The sequence below is a fragment of the Pristiophorus japonicus genome, chromosome 10 (genome assembly GCF_044704955.1).
Source record: "Pristiophorus japonicus isolate sPriJap1 chromosome 10, sPriJap1.hap1, whole genome shotgun sequence".
NCBI classification, from domain to species: Eukaryota; Metazoa; Chordata; class Chondrichthyes; family Pristiophoridae; genus Pristiophorus; species Pristiophorus japonicus.
The window spans coordinates 139,255,381-139,270,928 of record NC_091986.1 but is presented as its reverse complement, the minus strand read 5'-3'; the positions used below and the strand labels follow the sequence as shown (position 1 = coordinate 139,270,928).

The following is a 15,548-nucleotide window of genomic DNA, read 5'->3' as shown; positions in this document are numbered from 1 at the left end:
TGCCAAGTATGAAAGAGTCTCTGAGCATGTGCTCCAAATGTCCTTCAAATTCGCAATGTCCTGTAAGGCGTCTAAGCTTGGCTACATCAATCGCCATTTCCTGGCCTTCAGACCTTTTGTAGATGTAGAACCGGTACCTCGCCAACAGAACGCTTTCCTTCGGGTTCAAATGCTCCTGGACCAGTGTGCACAAATCATCGTATGATCTCTCTGTGGGTTTTGCTGGAGGGAGCAGATTCTTCATGAGGCCATACGTTGGTGCCCCACAGATGTTGAGGAAGATCGGCAGTCATTTGGCATCGTTCTCTTCCCCATCTAGCTCATTGGCCATGAAGTATTGGTCAAGTCGCTCCACAAAAATTTCCCAATCATCTCCCTCCGAGAATTTCTCCACGATGCCTACTGTTCTCTGCATCTTTGGGTTCGCTTATCTGTATCTTGTCACCAGTTGTTATGTATGGAGAAAGAGTCAGACTGAACACTGTGAGCTCAAAGTAAAGTGTGACCTTAGTCTTTTATTGCAGATGTCCAGAGTGCCTCTCCAACCTGCGAGACCTCCTTAAATACCTGTGCTCCCAAGGGATTATGGGATCCCTTGGGACTCCAGGGGATGAGCCCTCTGGTGGCTGTACAGAGTAAATACAAGTTCACATATATAACAGGTGACAGTTACAGTTGCGTTACATTTCATCCTGGCCTGGCCATGGCCATTGTTTCCAACCATTGTATTGATGTTTTACCTTACGGTATTAGAAGGCACTTCAAGACAATTGTAAAGTTAAATAAAAATATTTAATAATGAAACACAAATTTGAAAATTTTTACAACAAACATAGAAACCCACCGTCCCCCGTCCCCCCCACCGTCCGCCCCAACCCCGAACATTGAACAATATTTTTAACACAACAACATAACAACACGCTCCTACCATCCCCAACAGTGAACATTTAACAAAAAATTATTTTTAACAAGAACTATATACCGCACCCCCCCTCCCTACCTGCGGCCACACTTCCCTCCGCCTTGTAGTCAGCCCCCGTTTAAGTCCCGAAATAATGGGACCAGGAAATCTTGCAGCAGGGGACCTCAAGGCCTGCTGCTGTGGGGGGGGGGGGGGGGTGGGGGGGCGGGGAGGTGGGTGACGTTGGCAGAATCTCCTCAGTGGCTGGAGGAGAAGACGTTTTGGAAGAAACGTCTTCCGAGTCAGAAGGAAGTTCTTCCTCCTGACTCGCATCTGTCCTGGTACTTGGTGGGACGGCACCTTGGGGTGCAGTGCTGTCTCCCGACACTATCACATGTCACAAGGCACGGACAGCATCGATCGTTTGGCCCACTGACACAACTATCCGTTCCATGCCCTCTGTTATTCGTACAGATCAGCCATGATCTTATTGAATGGCGGAGCAGGCTCGAGGGGCTAGATGGCCTACTCCTGTTCCTAATTCTTATGTTCTTATTGCGGCAATGTTTCCGATCAACCCACCAATCGCCTGGAGGAGCTCTCGACCTATGTCGCTGCTCGCCCTTGACAGTGCAACCATGTCCTCGTTAGGATCTGCCAGTCGCAGCGCTTGCCTACCTCGCCAACTCAACCTCCGTGGGGTCGGCGTAGGCACTGTACGCCTTGGAGTCGCCTGCTGCAAGCTGCTTGGCCCCGCTACTTCATCCGTCGATGAAGATGTGGACGCATGTACAACAGATGACAAGTGGTCATCTTCCTCCTCCTCAGTCGTCTTCTCTGGACCCATGGGGATGACCACCTGTAATAGCACAGGTGTTCGTGGAGCGGCCTCCCTTTGCGCCTTGAGATCTTCCGGACCTGCAAAACATAATTGAGGTTATTAGACGAGAAGGGTAGACATGAGAATGCTTGCACTGCACTGGCATATGTACGAGGAGCAACACTACTGCAATAAATGTGAACGAGAGACGTTACATATGATTAAATCATATGGTTGTACATCTATGGAATTCTCTGCCCCAGAGAGCTGTGGAGGCTGGGTCATTTAATATATTTAAGGCAGAGATAAACAGATTTTTGAGCGATAAGGGAGTAAAGGGTTATGGGGAGCGTGCAGGGAAATGGAGCTGAGTCCATGATCAGATCAGCCATGATCTTATTGAATGGCGGAGCATGCTCAAGGGGCCAAATGGCCTACTCCTGTTCCTATTTCTTATGTTCTTATGTTGTTAACCTGAGAGTAGTACAGAAGCTGCATGCATAACATGACATCATTCATATGTTATAATGAAATGCCATTACATTACTTTAAATTACCATTGGTTTACCACTGCTTTATTCACATGGTGCAACAACAGGATCTGTACCAGCACAGGTGGTAGAACGACTGTGGCTGCCCACTAGTGCTGCAGCACGTTCCTCCAAATCAATCAGGATCTGTACATCAGCAGAGCCTCCTCCGGTGCCACCCTGCTCTGCCCGATTCTTAGATATCTTTCTCTGCAAGCATGGCATAAGCTAATTGACGAGGTACTATGACGAAAAGACAACAGATTCTAATGTTATATGCTAATACAGTTTGTATCCACAATGGATGCATCATTATAACATCTATTTTCAGAGTAAATATTTAATAACATCGTGTTTAAGAACTAACATCTCACGTACAATCTCCAGGAAGGGCCCCATCCACAGGCCTTGCATTCAGCGCCTGAGGGGAGGTAGGGAGTTTATTTGACTCGATGGAACATAATACATAATACATATATATTTCCTGTATTTAAAAAAATATTTACACAGCAAAGCTTACACCACATCCGCATGTTCCTCCAGGGGGGGGAATCAAGACCGCTGGTGAGCTCATCAATGACAGGAGTATAATGGGAGGGGGCACCGTGTCCATGGGCTGTGCTCGGAGACCTCCGTGTGGCCGGAGCTAATGTCCCAAAGTGTCCCAGGGCAGACTGTGAGCCAGGGCAGCTCTCCCCCAGTCCAGGCTGGGTCACGGTGTGAGTGACAGCAGCCGAAGAGACTCACACAGTCTGGGTAAAGGTGACCAGAACCCTCATTGCTCAGTCGTGCCCCATCCACCAACGTAACCCAAAAGGAGACGGTGCCCAAATTAGACTTAAAGGACGCGGGTTCCGACCCCAGTCCAAATCGTAGCAGGGAAGCTATACAAGATTACCCAGCTTCATTACAATCTGGCAGATTTACATTTTCAGTGGATCATTACAATTTAAAGTCGATTTAATACTTATTCTTGCAGAAGCAACTAGGCTTTTCCACCTCTTGCAGCACAGGTCGGACTCACATCTATCGTGGGACACCGAGGAAACAATATCGGCGATCTCGCCCCATATTTTTTGATACATCCGGGGTGAAGGTTTCCGATGCCCACCCCGGGTTAATTTGCCTCACCGTGTCTCGACCTCATTCACTAATGCCTCATTCACCTCGTCCGAGAAAGCCTTTGCCCTCCTTCTCCCTGCAACATCCTGGAGACTCTCTCCCGAGTGCTCGCGGAACTTCTCCATCATAATTCTTAACTTTATCACTTGGTTTACAACAATCTTTTAACTTTATCACTCCTTCACAATAATAGCACTCTTTCAAAAATCTTAGCAATCCTTCACTCCTTTACAATCTCAAAAGATCTTCTCTCTCTACACTACAAACACTCTCTCTCCCTCCCTTTGCCTTCTGAGCATGCGCGGATGACCTCTGACCTCCCGAATCGCAGGAAAAGTTCTTTGCTAAAAAAAAGTGCAGGACGGCCGTTGCTATGGCCAGCCTTGCATGACTGAATACATCTCTAATGCCCATTTCACATCGCTAAGGCTATCGCCCAAAATAAAAAGCCGAAACTAACGGTCAAAAAAATGGGCGATATTCCAGCGATCCTGAAAAATAAAAAATCACTAAGGCCGGAAATATTGTCTACTTTGTGGTGATAGCGATCATAGTGGAAAGTCTAGCCCATTGTTTTAGAAAGAATTAAGAAATTAAAAATAGATAGAGCAGCAGGGCCGGATGATATCCATCTGTGGGTCCTCAGGGAGATGGGACATGTGCTGAGCGAGCCCCTGGCCTGTATGTTTAATAGCTCACTGCACTCTGGAATGGTTCCTACAGATTGGAAGGAGGCTAATGCAGTCCCCATTTTAAAAAAAGGTAACAAGGCAGACCCGGGTAATTATAGGCTCATCAGTTTAACATCAGTAATAGGTAAGATGCTTGAAAGAATCATAAAGATGCAATACATGAATACTTGGATAGGGAGGGACATATTAGGGACATCCAGCATGGCTTCATAAAAAGAGGTCAAGGGCCTGAATTTGGTGGAATTACCGCCGGCTGCCGGCGGGTTTTCTCGGCGGTCTCAATGTTTTCTGGGCGTTTTCCCCCCCGAGCGAGTTTGGTGAGGCCCTCAAGCCGACAGGGAGCGAAGATCGCTGGGGAGTGTCCACTGGTGCCCGCTGACGTGCGCCGGCGTGTAACACGAACAAAAGTCCTCCCGTCCACTCCCTCCCGAGATTGGTCCGGGCGGTCCTCCGCTCCAGCAGCAGAAGTAACCTCTGAGTGGAGGCAGGTCTTACCTGAATGGTAAGTATGAAGACCTGCAAGAAAAAGTTAGTGCACTTGTTTTCTTCATTTCTTTTGCAGCGATTTTGGTGGATCGGGTCCTCTGAAGGATTTGTAAAATGTTTTTTTCCATTTGTTGAAATTTTTTTTTTCCCATTCCTCCCTCCCTGGGCCCGACTCTATTCCCCAGAATCTGACCTACGACCTGCTGCTGCCCAGAAGTGACATGTAAGGCCCATTTTTTCCGCCAGGCATCTTTTTGCCCATTTTTCCACCAAACTTCCGCCCAAAGTACCGTCAGGATCTTAGCGCTCCTTTCAACGGTAGGTGGGCAGAACTTAGGTTTGACCAAACTCAGGCCCAATGTCTCTCAAATCTAATTGTATTTTTTGAAGAAATTACAAAGTTGGTGGATGAGGGAAGCCTAGTAAACATAGTCGACTTAGATTTCCAAAAAGCTTTTGACAAGGTACCGCACAAGATCGGAGCCTCTGATATTGGTGGAATTATATTGAGCTGGATACAGAACTGGCTGGCAGGACGCAGGCAAAGAGTAGATGTAGATGGATTTGGATCTGTTTGGAGACCAGTCACCAGTGGTGTCCTGCAGGATCAGTGTTAGGGCCATTGCTTTTTACTATTTTTATTAATGATCTGGATTCAGGAGCTTGTGGTCCAATTTGAAAATTTGCAGATGATACCAAGATCTCTGAGTGCTAGAACTGTAGAAGAGGCTTGTCTGATTCAGGCAGATTTTAATGTGTTGGGAGATTGGGCTCAAGACTGGAAAATGATGTATAACTTAGATAAGTGCAGTGTTATGCATGTGGGCAGGGCCAATGCTCAACATTCATACACCCTTCTGGGAAAGGCATTAAAGATGGTGGAGATAGAAAGAGATTTGGGAATTCTAGTGCTTACATCCTTAAAGGTACATTAGCAATGCCATGCAGCAATAGCTTGAGCAAATAGGGTGTTGGGGTGCATCCATAGGACAATTGAGTATAAGACAAGGTGTACTGGTTTGTCCTTGCACAAGACCGTAGTCAGGCCACACTTGTAATACTATGTCCAGTATGGCCTCTTCACATGGTGGGTGATATTAAGGCTCTGGAGAGGGTGCAGACAAGGGTCACAAGACTAATTCCAAGTCTACAGCATCTCAGTTATCAAGATGGGTTAAAAGAGTTGGGACTCATTACCTTAGAGAAGCATAGACTGTGGGGGGATCTGATTGAGGTTTATTGGATAATGAAGGGAATAGACTGTGTTCCAGCTGACTGTTTATTTCAATTAAATAGGTTAGGCAGGACCAGGGGGCACAAATTTAAGTTGTATAAGGCTAGATGTCAGGAGGTGGTTCTTTTCACAGAGAATAGTAGACCTCTGGAACAAGCGGCCGTTTCATGAGGTGGATGCAGACTCACGGAATTACTTCAAGCAAAAGCTGGATTTGTTTCTGGCTGCAGTGGAGATGAACTCTTACAGAAGTTAGGTACTACAGGGAATTTGATGGCAACAGAGTGAGCTCCTTTCAATCGCCTAGATGAGTCGGAGAAGAATTTCCCAGATTTTTTCCCCCAAATTGTCCTGGTTTTTTTGCCTCTCTCAGGAGATTACATGGTTTGGGGTGGGGTGCAGTGTATAAGTTATGATCCACAGGGTATTGCAATTGTGTGGGACAGGCTTGATAGACCAGATGGTCTTTACCTGTCCGTCATTGTTCGTATGTTCGAATACCCAGGTCCCTCTGAACACCAACATTTCCCAATCTCTCACCATTTAAAAAATACCCTGCTTTTCTATTTTTTCTAACAAAATAGATAACTTCACATTTTTCCACATTATATTCTATTTGCCATGTTCTTGCCCACTCACTTAGCCTGTCTTTACCTCTTGAAGCTTCTTTGCATCCTCCTCAACAACTTATATTTCCACCTAGCTTTGTATCATCAGCAAACTTGGATATATTGCATTTGGTCCCCTCATCCAAATCATTGATATAGATTGTGAATAGCTGAGGCCCAGGCACTGATCCTTGCAGTACCCGACTAGTTACAGCCTGCGAAGCCGAAAATGACCCGTTTATTCCTACTCTCTCTTTTCAGTCCTTTAACCAATCCTCAATCCATGCTTGTATATTACCCCAAATCCCATGAACCTTAGATGAACGTCTCCCTGCCCTTTTTGGGTAGCTCTACGCAGTTACCCCACAACAGGCAGTCTGCCTGAATGGACAGCTCATCCTTTTGCCGCTGGAACGGCTTGATTAGCTCCTGCGTTTCGATGGGGATGCTGGCCCAGCTCCCATGCAGTACACAGTTTTTTTATTAGGGACAGCAGAGGATCTTGGCTGGTCCAAGTTCTAATCTGGCGGGCCGTGACAGGTGATTAATCATTTTCAAATGCTTCCATGACCATCAACAAGTCTGCGGGCTGCGCCATTTCCACCCCCGCAGTTGGCAATGGTAGCCGACGGAGAGCATCCGCACAGTTCTTGGTGCCTGGCCTGTGGCGGATGGTATAGTTATACACTGATAACGCGAGTGCCCACCTTTGTATGCGGGCTGAGGCATTAGTATTTATCCCCTTGTTTTCAGCGAACAGGGATATGAGGGGTTTGTGATCAGTTTCCAGCTCAAATTTGAGGCCAAACAGGTACTGATACGTTTTCTTTACCCCGAACACACATGCTAATGCCTCTTTCTCAATCATGCTGTAGGCTCTCTCAGCCTTAGACATAGGCGACAGGTTGCAACTTCCCCGCAACGTTAGCTTGTTGTAATACACACCCGACTCCGTACGATGACGCAGCACATGCTAGCACAAGTCTTTTACACGGGTTATACAATACAAGCAGCTTGTTGGAGCATAAAATGTTTCTGGCTTTCTCAAAAGCAATTACTTGGTTTCTTTCCCCATACTCAGTTCTCACCTTTACGCAATAACACATGTAGGGGCTCTAAAAAGGTGCTTAACCCCGGTAGGAAGTTACCAAAATAGTTGAGGAGACCCCGGAACGACCGCAACTCCATGACGTTCTGTGGCCTGGACGTGTTCCTGATAGCTTCTGTCTTGACATCTGTGGGCCGAATGCCGGCAGCAGCGATCTTTCTCCCCAAAAACTCCACTTCTGTTGCCATGAAGAAGCATTTCGACCTCTTCAGCCGCAGCCCTACACGATCCAGTCACTGGAGGACCTCCTCTAGATTTTGTAGGTGCTCGACGGTGTCCCGAACCATGACCAATATGTCATCCTGAAAAACCACCGTGCATGGTACCGACTTGAGTAGGCTCTCCATGTTTCTCTGGAAGATCGCTGCAGCCGACCGAATTCCAAACAGACACCTGTTGTAGATGAACAGTCTCGTGTGCGTGTTGATGCAGGTGAGGCCCTTCGAAGACTCCTCCAGCTCCTGCGTCATGTAGACTGAAGTCAGGTCGAGCTTGGTGAACGTCTTGCCTCCTGCCAGCGTCGCAAATAGGTCGTCTGCCTTAGGTAGCGGGTATTGGTCCTGTAGCGAGAAACGATTAATAGCTACTTTATAATCACCGCAAATCCTGACCGTGCCATCACTTTTGAGTACTGGAACAATCGGGCTGGCCCACTCACTGAATTCCACTGGGGAGATGATGCCCTCGCGTTGCAGCCTGTCCAGCTCGATTTCCACTCACTCCCTCATCATGTGAGGTAGCGCTCGCGCTTTGTGGTGAATGGGTCGTGCCTCTGGGACCAAGTGGATCTGCACCTTCGCCCCGGAAAGGTTTCCAATGCCTGGCTCAAAAAGGGAAGGAAATTTGTTAAGAACCTGGGTACATGAGGCCTCATCGACATGTGATAGTGCTCGGATGTTATCCCAGTTCCAGCGGATTTTGCCCAGCTAGATCCTTCCAAGCAGTGTGGGGCCATCGCCCGGGACAATCCAGAGTGGCAGTTCGTGCACCTTGACCTTGACCATGGCGCTGCCCAGGACAGTGATGAGCTCTTTGGTGTACCTTCTCAGTTTTGTGTGGATGGGGCTCAGGGCCGGTCTGAGTGCCTTGTTGCACCACAGTCTCTCAAACATCTTTTTACTCATGATGGATTGGCTAGCGCCAGTGTCCAGTTCCATGGCTACGGGTAAGCCATTCAATTTTACGTTTAGCATTATAGGTGGGCATTTCATTGAAAATGTGTGCACCCCATGTACTTCAGCATCTGCCTCCTCTCTCTGAGGCTCGAAATTGCTTTGATCCACCATGGACTGAACTTCCTCTGCCACGTGGTGGTTAGCAGGTTTTGCAGAGCCTGCTGCTCATCTGCAAGCTTATTAGAGGTGCCCCATTGTTCCACAGCTCTTGCAAACATCCCCTTTGAAGCGGCATGAATAGGCTGAATGGAAGCCTCCACAACACCAACAAGGTGTGAATGCCTTGCATTGATATTTGTTGCGGACTCGGAGTCATCTGGGTCACCTGAGGCCTGCTGGCAGTTGCAGACTCATGGTTTCTGCCCTGTACATTTTTGCTTGCAAATACAGTTCCAGTTAATTTATGAACATTGCTAACACTTGTGTGCTGAGAAATTTGTTTGGTGTTATCACTGTTGGACACAAACGCCTGTGCTATTGCAATGGCCTTACTGAGGGTCGGTGTCTCTACAGTCAAAAGTTTTCATAGGATAGTTTCGTGCCCAATGCGCAGTACAAAAAAGTCTCTGAGCATCTGCTCCAGGTAACCATCAAACTCACATTGTCCTGCAAGTCGCCTTAGCTCGGCGATGTAACTCGCTACTTCCTAACCTTCAGATTGCTGGCACGTGTAGAACCAATACCTCGCCATCAGCATGCTCTCCCTCCGGTTAAGATGCTCCCAAACCAGTGTACATAGCTCCTCATACGACTTATCTGTGGGTTTCACTGGAACCAGAAAATTCTTCATGAAGATGTAGGTCGGTGCCCCGCAGACCGCGAGGAGGACCGCTCTCCTTTTTGCAGCACTTCCTTCTCCGTCCAGCTCGTTGGCTACAAAGTACTGGTCTAGCCGTTTGACATAGGCTTCCTAGTCCTCACCCTGTGAGAACTTCTCCAGGATGCCCACAGTTTGCTGCATCTTTGCGTTGGATTCGTATACTCGTCGCCAGTTATTGTGTTAACACAGATGAGACGACACACAGGGAGGATAAAGTAACAGTGACCTCAGTCTTTATTAAGACACTCCCGAGTGAGGACCAGGCCTTAGGGGCCAGCTTATATACAATGCTCCCAAGGGATGCTGGGATCCCTTGGGACTTCAGGGGATGCGCTCCCTGGTGGCGGAACATGGGAGTGCATGCTTTACAGATACACAACAACTCTCATATTCTATTTTCTCTCTCTGTATCAATTTCTTGGTCCTCCTTTGCTGAATTCTAAAATCCTCCCAATCTTCAGGCTTACTGCTCTTTTTGGCAACATTATAAGCCTCTTCCTTTAATCTATTGTGTTAGCTGCCATTAATAAACCCATATTTTTCCAAACGACAAATAATTTGGTCTTGGATTTTTGGTTGTGAAATTCAGCTCTGTAGGGCCCGGCTTTCTGGCATCATGGATGCCATTTTGTGTCCGAAACGGCGTCTGCACTGCCTGCGCACACTTCTGGTGCAGGTCGCACTGGACGCCATTTTAGTGTTAATTGTAGTTAAGTGGTGTATAACAATTAATTGTAAGTAGGTAGTAGGAATTAATTGCGGACTCTCATGCTCTCACACAGAGGAAGGGTTGCAATCTTATCTTGGGGTTTCACAGTATATAAAGTGGGTCTCTGTGAACAAAGGCTTCTAAGGATTAGGCTTTAGTATTCTTGCTGGCGCGACTGGAAAGTGGGGAGAAGGGGAGCAATGTGCTTGGTTGCTTGTTGGCTCTCTATATTAGGAGAGGGAGAACCACAACTTCAACTTCTACAACAACTGGAAGAAGATAACATCTACTTGGAAGGAGGGAGACCACTACCAAAGGTCAACATAAGGTGGGTGTGTTGCACTTTCTCTTCAAGACTATTACTTGTAGTTGGGGACAGAAAAGAAGATTAAGGCTGAAAGATCATCAGGGGTGTAGTGCGTATATGCGTGAGCTCTTTCAAAATCAACTAAGCCACACATCTTTAATTTCACTTGTTAGCTGTCATTAATTGACCCAAAATGATGCGTCTTTCACATTTTATTGAAACTGGTTTATTAGTAATAAATATAATCGAGATGACGGGGGGGGGGGGGTAAAAGACTGTTTGATTGCATGGGCGGTTGGAGGCACGAAATCATGTGATAAAACCTCCAGGAACACATCCAACCAGAGTTGGTGACCCTAATCATGACCGTTCAAGTGGGCACAGAGACCATGTGACATTGATGCTGCCAGCTCATCGTAATTAGTCAAGTGAGCAGCCAGCATCACCCACGATATTCATTGGCTGCCTGCCTGCCGGAGGGCAGTATATCAGGTGTCCGTCGCCACTTAAAGGCAGCCAGCACCTTAAAGGGGATGTGCACTCTGGCTGCAGACAGAAGGGAATGTTTGTGAAGATAGAAATGGCTGCTGGGACTGTAGATTGGGCTCCCAGGTTCTCTGATGCTGCTTTGGAGCCCCTGGTCCAGGCAATGGACGGAGGAGGAATATCCCATCCCCCAGGGGCAGAAAGCCACCTCTGCTGCCAGTGGGAAGACATTGCTGAGGAAGTCAATGCCATGAGCTTCGCTGCCAGGACATGGCTGCAATGTTCACCGACTTCAGCAGAGTTGGCTAGCCTTTGATTTCTCTGCCCTCCACTTTTCCTTATCTCCTTTCTACCTTTTGCTCCTTTCACCATTTTACTTCCCTCTGTCTCCCTGCAAAGATTCCCATCCCCCTGCTATATTAGTTTAACCCCTCCCCAACAGCACTAGCAAACACTCCCCCGAGGACATCGGTTCCGGTCTTGCCCAGGTGTCGACCGTCCGGTTTGTACTGGTCCCACCTCCCCCAGAACCGGTTCCAATATCCCAGGAATTTGAATCCCTCCCTCCTGCACCATTCTTCAAGCCACGGATTCATCTTAGCTATCCTGCTATTTCTACTCTGACTAGCATGTGGCACTCGTAGCAATCCTGAGATTACTACCTTTGATGTCCTGCTTTTTAATTTAACTCCTTGCTCTCTAAATTCAGCTTGTAGGACCTCATCCGGTTTTTTACTTATATCTTTGATACCTATATGTACCACGACAACCGGCTGTTCAACCTCCCCCTCCAAAATGTCCTGCAGCCGCTCCGACACATCCTTGACCCTTGCATCAGGGAGGCAACATACCATCCTGGAGTCTCGATTGCAGCTGCAGAAACATCTATCTATTCACCTTACAATAGAATTCCCTACCATAATAGCTCTCCCACTCTTTTTCCTGCTCTTCTGTGAAGCAAAGTCATCCATTGTACCATGAACTTGGCTGCTGCTGCCCTCCCCTGATGAGTCATCCTCCCCAACAGCACCCAAGGTGATGTATCTGTTTTGGAGGTGTATGAACGCAGGGGACCCCTGCACTACCTTCCTTCCACTGCTCTGCCTGATGGCCACCCATTCCCTATCTGCCTTAGTAACCTTTACATGCGGTGTGACCAACTCACTAAGCGTGCTATTCACAACACCCTCAGCATCGCAGGTGCTCCAGAGTGACAGGAGGAGCCAGAGCGGGCCTGCAAACCCTGTCCCTGCTCGAGAAGGATGTGCTGGCTATCATGGGCAATGGGACAGTCCAGCCCAACGCAGCCAGCACAGGCCCCCCCGGCTCATTCACTCACTTATTTTTATTTAAATGGTCCAAAATGTAAGACAGTCACCAATAAATCCAATAAGGAATTCAGTAGAAAATTCTTTCCCCAGAGAGTGGTGAGAATGTGGAACTCGCTCCCCCAGGTACGATTGCTGGTTAGTGCTGTACTGGATGATCTCAGTCAGGGATGTAAAATGGGGCGATTTCCCTCAATGCCTCTGGAAGAGCCAGGGCTCCAGCAACTGTTGATCGTGACCCAGTGACCTCTGCTGGAAGGTGTTTTGTGAGGATAAGATTGGGCATGGCCGCAATGTCTCCTGTGGTTCAACATCTTGCTGGGTTTCACTGTCTCGGCTCAGGCAAGAATGACCAGTTGGCAATAATGCCAACCCCACCGTCTCATAAATCATGAGACAAAATCTTAAAAAGTAGGAGATTGGGTATAGAAATCATGAGTTGCTACTTTTTTCCCGATCCGACCCACGCTGACATTTGCTCCCAGTGACCTTTGCTCTCGGTTAGGAAGCAAGTTCGGGCGTCACTAACCGATTACTGACAGAGGAACATAAGAAATAGACGCTTTACACTTCCGATCACAAAAAGTAAAAAAACAATAAAGATTTTTGCATGCGTGGGGTTCGGACCAGATGCCCAACAACTGAGTTCAAAAGTCATTGAAGGAGTAAAAGGAGTTTGGATTTTGTACAGGATCTCGACTCCTTTTGCTTTGCAATTGACTCAATGTGGTAGATTAGAAACATCGGGAATACAACCATCATACATTGTTTGTGCTTCTGTTATACATTTCGACGTACCTGCCCAGGAAAATCTATTCCTCCTCTGCAATCCATGCCTCCTGTCAATGCAAACGGAGGAGAATAAAGAATGAAAGAGGGGGCGGGGGGGGGGGGGGGGGGGGAGGAAGAAAAAGAATGCAATAACTTTAACATGAGATAAAATGGCTCTTTATCTCAAGCTGCCGATCCTGACTGTCATTCTCTGATAGGAATTCTCCAGTTACATTGCAGGTATAATTGCTTATATTGCTGATTCCCCTGCAGGAGTAATAAGTTGTTTGCTCCTCTCCTCGTCCCTCTTCTACACTCTTTGCGTTTGCTGGGACCCTGAGTTCCAGGAACCACGGACTCGCCTGCGACTGTATCGAAGTCTCGCGCAAGGGGCGTGTGTTGTTTCCGGTGGCCGGCACATGCCCTACTTGCACGTGGGCTCAGGAGGTGATGGCGCGTTGTGGTGTGAGGAGGCGGAGCAGGAGCATCAGGTGACCGAGCAATTTCACTGGCTCCGTACAGACTGTCAGACCCGGAAGGAGAAGGGGGCGGGGGTGAAAGAGTCTGTCGATGGGTGACGAGGCGAGCTGGATCCTACTGCCTGGGCACCGTGCTATCATGGCTCTGCCGGCCGTTTCCCGAGCAACGTGCGAATGCAAAGTTGTCTTGGTAACGGGAGCTCACAGGTAATTCCCCTCACAGCTTAGTTTCTAGATTTCACATGTGGATTAAAGGAAGCCTTCAGTTGCATACCTTGTCGTTTTGAAACATATAGAACTGCTCTGACACCCATCTTATATGCTACACACTTAAACCTGATTGAAAATCTGCTGTTGTATAAGTTCAAAACTCCTCAACCAGCAGACAAGCAGTTAGCCCGCCCTCTCCTCCCAAATCACCCTGCAGGATCAATCAGTCAGGGTCAGTCAGGGTCATGCCTCCCTTATGCTTTGCGAAGATTCCCTCAAAACGTACCTGTCAATCAATCAGTGTCATGTTAACGGGAGCTCATCCCCTTCCAGAATTAAATCATTATATATAACTCTGCCCTCTTGAGCATCCCCAATTATAATCGTTTAACCATTTGTGGCCGTGCCTTCTGTTGCCTAGGTCCTAAGCTCTGGCATTTCCTGCCTAAACCTCTCCGCCTCTCTTTCCTCCTTGAAGATGCTCCTTAAAACCTACCTCTTTGACCAAGCTTTTGGTCACCTGCCCTAACTTCTCCTTCTGCGGTCGGTGTCAAATTTTTTATCTCATAATACTCCTGTGAAGCGGTTTGGGACGTTTCACTACGTTAAAGGTGCTATATAACTGTGGAGGGATGTGATCGGGGCCCAGGGGAGGCGTGAATTCGGGACCAGGGCCCAGGGGCAGCATGAGCCAACCCACACTGCATTATGTGTGTGCACTAGATCCGTGCAGGAGAGCAGGTCTCCAGTCGTCTTAGGTAATTCTTGCCACTGGACCAAGACCTAGCTCTGTCAAGCCCATGTGGTGGCTGGTGTGCACGTTAATAAAATCCACGCAAAGGCATCTTCCACCCTTCAGGATGTAGTTCGGGATCTGGAATATTAGGTCCTTCATTTAAACACCTGTGAACTCATCCTTTTTTGGTGTGGAAGCAAGTCATCCTCGTTTCGAGGGACTGCCTATCATGATGATGATCTAAATACAAGTTGTAGTTGCTGTTGTTGAGGCATGCGGAGCATGCAGGCAGAGTTCGCTTTTTTTTCTGCACAGAAGTTCTGGTTTGGAATTAATCAACAGTTCAACTCGCGAGTTTTCTGAGTTAAATCGTGAGATTGTGAGTTCGGGGGAATTTGGAGGTGCTCCTTGACATGGCCTGGGACTTTGAAAGTGCCATTGGTTCTTCAGTGATTAAATAAGCCAAGTTCAGTTTTTGATGACATGGGATTTGGTTATTGGAACTTTGGGGATCACATTACAGAATTCCATTGTAACTTTCAGAAGGGAATTGGATCTATGCTGGGAGGGAAGGGGTTGGTGGGAACCATTTGCAGGGCTGTGGGGAGGGAACAGGAGAATGGGACTGGTTGTGTGGCTTGTTCAAAGATACAGCACAGGCATGATGGGCCGAATGGCCTCCTTCTGTGCTGTATGACTCCATGACTTGTCACAGAGCCATCACCCTCTGCAACAAATGTGTGCAACATATGGTGAGTAACATGTGGTGAGTGTAGGGTGTTTGTTTTTCACTCTACTCTGATTCTTAGACCTCAGAACTTACAGTGGGAAAGGACAACACATGGCACAAAATTTAGGCTTAACCAAGTGTCAGTTTTATTACACAAAAACCGACTAAAACTACAGGACTAGACTTCTGAGAGAAATTGACTGAAAACATACACTCCCCCTTCCTGGCTGCAGCTATTGTAGGTTCGTGGTCATTGGTTCTGTGACTGGTTGGTTCTTCTTCTGGCCGTTCTCTGC

The 15,548-nt window shown here is 47.6% G+C and overlaps 1 long non-coding RNA gene across 1 annotated transcript; it reads right to left on the bottom strand.

Annotated features, from left to right (window-relative positions):
- Positions 1-909: 909 nt before the first annotated feature.
- Positions 910-13,471, bottom strand: LOC139274811 (uncharacterized). The gene is made up of 3 exons (XR_011595615.1): positions 13,125-13,471; positions 2,329-2,494; positions 910-1,819 (listed from the first exon to the last, which is right to left on the bottom strand). It is a non-coding gene; the product is annotated as an uncharacterized lncRNA (long non-coding RNA).
- Between the last annotated feature and the right edge of the window lie 2,077 nt (positions 13,472-15,548).